Here is a 3,499-nt window from a genome sequence, read left to right on the forward strand (position 1 = left end):
TTATTACCGTTGAAAAAGAGTTTTTTTAATTTAAAAAACAAATCTGTGATTTCTAAATAAAAATTTAACTAGTTTGGGCGATAATCGTTACAGCATAATATAAAAGCAAACTAGATTTATTTGATAAATAAAATATGGTTTAAAATTATTTGATATTATATAAGTTAAAAAAAATTTAAACAAAAATGTATTATTAAAATTGTACAAAAAAGCTATAAGTAAAAATATTGAAAAAAATTATATCAAACAAAACAGATACTAAGACAATGACAATTTTATTGACATCACATGATAAAGAAAAAAATGAGTTTTAATAATAAAAACAATAAAATTCCTCCAAACACTTGTGATGGTCGCAAGTATAGAAATTTTGTGTGTAACAAAGCGAAGATATTAAAAGTGCTTTTGATTAAATGTGACTTTATTTACCAAGGTAAACGTACTTGCTTAATAGCGGTACATATACTAAAATTGGAACAATACCGGGGCGATAAACATGGCCCCTGCGCAAGGATGACACGCAAAATCATGAAGCGTTCTATATTTTTATTACCGTTGAAAAAGAATTTTTTTAATTTGAAAAAACAAATCTGTGATTTCTAAATGAAAATTTAACTAAGATTAGGCGATAATCGTTACAGCATAATATAAAAAAACAAACTAGATTTATTTGATAAATAAAATATAGTTTAAAATTCTTTGATAATAAATAAGTTAAAAAAAAATTTAAACAAAAATGTATTATTAAAATTGTACAAAAAAAGCTATAAGTAAAAAAATTGAAAAAATTTATATAAAACAAAACAGATACTAAGACAATAACAATTTTATTGACATCACATGATAAAGAAAAAAATGAGTTTTAATAATAAAAACAATAAAATTCCTCCAAACACTTGTGATGGTCGCAAGTATAGAAATTTTGTGTGTAACAAAGCGAAGATATTAAAAGTGCTTTTGATTAAAGGTGACTTTATTTACCAAGGTAAACGTACTTGCTTAATAGCGGTACATATACTTAAATTGGAACAAAACAGAGAAGATTAGCATGGCCCCTGCGCAAAGATGACACGCAAAATCATGAAGCGTTCTATAATTTTATTACCGTTGAAAAAGAATATTTTTAATTTGAAAAAACAAATCTGTGATTTCTAAATGAAAATTTAACTAAGATTAGGCGATAATCGTTACAGCATAGTATAAAAAAACAGACTAGATTTATTTGATAAATAAAATATGGTTTAAAATTCTTTGATAATAAATAAGTTAAAAAAAAATTTAAACAAAAATGTATTATTAAAATTGTACAAAAAAAGCTATAAGTAAAAAAATTGAAAAAATTTACATGAAACAAAACAGATACTAAGACAATAACAATTTTATTGACATCACATGATAAAGAAAAAAATGAGTTTTAATAATAAAAACAATAAAATTCCTCCAAACACTTGTGATGGTCGCAAGTATAGAAATTTTGTGTGTAACAAAGCGAAGATATTAAAAGTGCTTTTGATTAAAGGTGACTTTATTTACCAAGGTAAACGTACTTGCTTAATAGTGGTACATATACTAAAATTGGAACAATACAGAGAAGATAAACATGGCCCCTGCGCAAGGATGACACGCAAAATCATGAAGCGTTCTATATTTTTATTACCGTTGAAAAAGAATTTTTTTAGTTTGAAAAAACAAATCTGTGATTTCTAAATGAAAATTTAACTAAGATTAGGCGATAATCGTTACAGCATAATATAAAAAAACAAACTAGATTTATTTGATAAATAAAATATGGTTTAAAATTCTTTGATAATAAATAAGTTAAAAAAAAATTTAAACAAAAATGTATTATTAAAATTGTACAAAAAAAGCTATAAGTAAAAAAATTGAAAAAAATTCTATAAAACAAAACAGATACTAAATCAATAACAATTTTATTGACATCACATGATAAAGAAAAAAATGAGTTTTAATAATAAAAACAATAAAATTCCTCCAAAGACTTGTGATGGTTGCAAGTATAGAAATTTTGTGTGTAACAAAGCGAAGATATTAAAAGTGCTTTTGATTAAATGTGACTTTATTTACCAAGGTAAACGTACTTGCTTAATAGCGGTACATATACTAAAATTGGAACAATACAGAGAAGATTAGCATGGCCCCTGCGCAAAGATGACACGCAAAATCATGAAACGTTCTATAATTTTATTACCGTTGAAAAAGAATTTTTTTAATTTGAAAAAACAAATCTGTGATTTCCAAATGAAAATTTAACTAAGATTAGGCGATAATCGTTACAGCATAATATAAAAAAACAGGCTAGATTTATTTGATAAATAAAATATGGTTTAAAATTCTTTGATAATAAATAAGTTAGAAAAAAATTTAAACAAAAATGTATTATTAAAATTGTACAAAAAAAGCTATAAGTAAAAAAATTGAAAAAATTTATATAAAACAAAACAGATACTAAGACAATAACAATTTTATTGACATCACATGATAAAGAAAAAAATGAGTTTTAATAATAAAAACAATAAAATTCCTCCAAACCCTTGTGATGGTCGCAAGTATAGAAATTTTGTGTGTAACAAAGCGAAGATATTAAAAGTGCTTTTGATTAAAGGTGACTTTATTTACCAAGGTAAACGTACTTGCTTAATAGCGGTACATATACTAAAAATGGAACAATACAGAGAAGATTAGCATGGCCCCTGCGCAAAGATGACACGCAAAATCATGAAGCGTTCTATAATTTTATTACCGTTGAAAAAGAATTTTTTTAATTTGAAAAAACAAATCTGTGATTTCTAAATGAAAATTTAACTAAGATTAGGCGATAATCGTTACAGCATAATATAAAAAAACAGACTAGATTTATTTGATAAATAAAATATGGTTTAAAATTCTTTGATAATAAATAAGTTAAAAAAAAATTTAAACAAAAATGTATTATTAAAATTGTACAAAAAAAGCTATAAGTAAAAAAATTGAAAAAATTTATATAAAACAAAACAGATACTAAGACAATAACAATTTTATTGACATCACATGATAAAGAAAAAAATGAGTTTTAATAACAAAAACAATAAAATTCCTCCAAACATTTGTGATGGTCGCAAGTATAGAATTTGCGTCTGTAACAAAGCGAATATTTTAAAAGTGCTTTTGATTAAATGTGACTTTATTTACCAAGGTAAACGTACTTGCTTAATAGCGGTACATATACTAAAATTGGAACGATACAGAGAAGATTAGCATGGCCCCTGCGCAAAAGCTGGGAAACAATCTTCTCTACGAGGGGGGAAAATAGGGGGATAAGAAAAGAAAGAAAAAAAAATTAAAATTGCGCCGCAAGCGGCGCAATTTTTAAGCATACTAGGGAAAGATTTTTCGTTTTAGAAATTTAATTAATCTAATACATTAATTAAGCTTATTTTAAAAAATAATTTACTTTTTTGCCAGGAAACCGCCTTCATGCCAGGAAACCGCCTATAACATA

General features: G+C 25.0%; 6 non-coding genes and 1 pseudogene across 6 annotated transcripts in view; all 7 read left to right on the top strand.

The window, feature by feature from the left end:
* LOC145757904 (U6 spliceosomal RNA) overlaps positions 1–2 on the top strand; it is a 109-nt gene extending 107 nt beyond the window's left edge. The window contains exon 1 of the small nuclear RNA XR_014285915.1: positions 1–2. This exon is cut by the window's left edge and continues 107 nt beyond it. This is a non-coding gene — a small nuclear RNA (U6 spliceosomal RNA).
* A 437-nt stretch (positions 3–439) lies between these two features.
* Positions 440–548, top strand: LOC145758206 (U6 spliceosomal RNA). The gene has a single exon (XR_014286197.1). It is a non-coding gene; the product is annotated as a U6 spliceosomal RNA (small nuclear RNA).
* Positions 549–991: 443 nt separating this feature from the next.
* LOC145758099 (U6 spliceosomal RNA) lies at positions 992–1,100 on the top strand. The gene has a single exon (XR_014286097.1). It is a non-coding gene; the product is annotated as a U6 spliceosomal RNA (small nuclear RNA).
* Positions 1,101–1,543: 443 nt separating this feature from the next.
* On the top strand, positions 1,544–1,652 carry LOC145758020 (U6 spliceosomal RNA). Its single transcript, XR_014286024.1, has one exon. It is a non-coding gene; the product is annotated as a U6 spliceosomal RNA (small nuclear RNA).
* Positions 1,653–2,095: 443 nt separating this feature from the next.
* On the top strand, positions 2,096–2,204 carry LOC145757989 (U6 spliceosomal RNA). Its single transcript, XR_014285994.1, has one exon. It is a non-coding gene; the product is annotated as a U6 spliceosomal RNA (small nuclear RNA).
* A 443-nt stretch (positions 2,205–2,647) lies between these two features.
* LOC145758086 (U6 spliceosomal RNA) lies at positions 2,648–2,756 on the top strand. Its single transcript, XR_014286085.1, has one exon. It is a non-coding gene; the product is annotated as a U6 spliceosomal RNA (small nuclear RNA).
* Positions 2,757–3,199: 443 nt separating this feature from the next.
* Positions 3,200–3,271, top strand: LOC145758207 (U6 spliceosomal RNA; annotated as a pseudogene).
* Positions 3,272–3,499: the final 228 nt, after the last annotated feature.

This window comes from Corella eumyota, chromosome 6 (genome assembly GCF_963082875.1).
Source record: "Corella eumyota chromosome 6, kaCorEumy4.1, whole genome shotgun sequence".
NCBI classification, from domain to species: Eukaryota; Metazoa; Chordata; class Ascidiacea; order Phlebobranchia; family Corellidae; genus Corella; species Corella eumyota.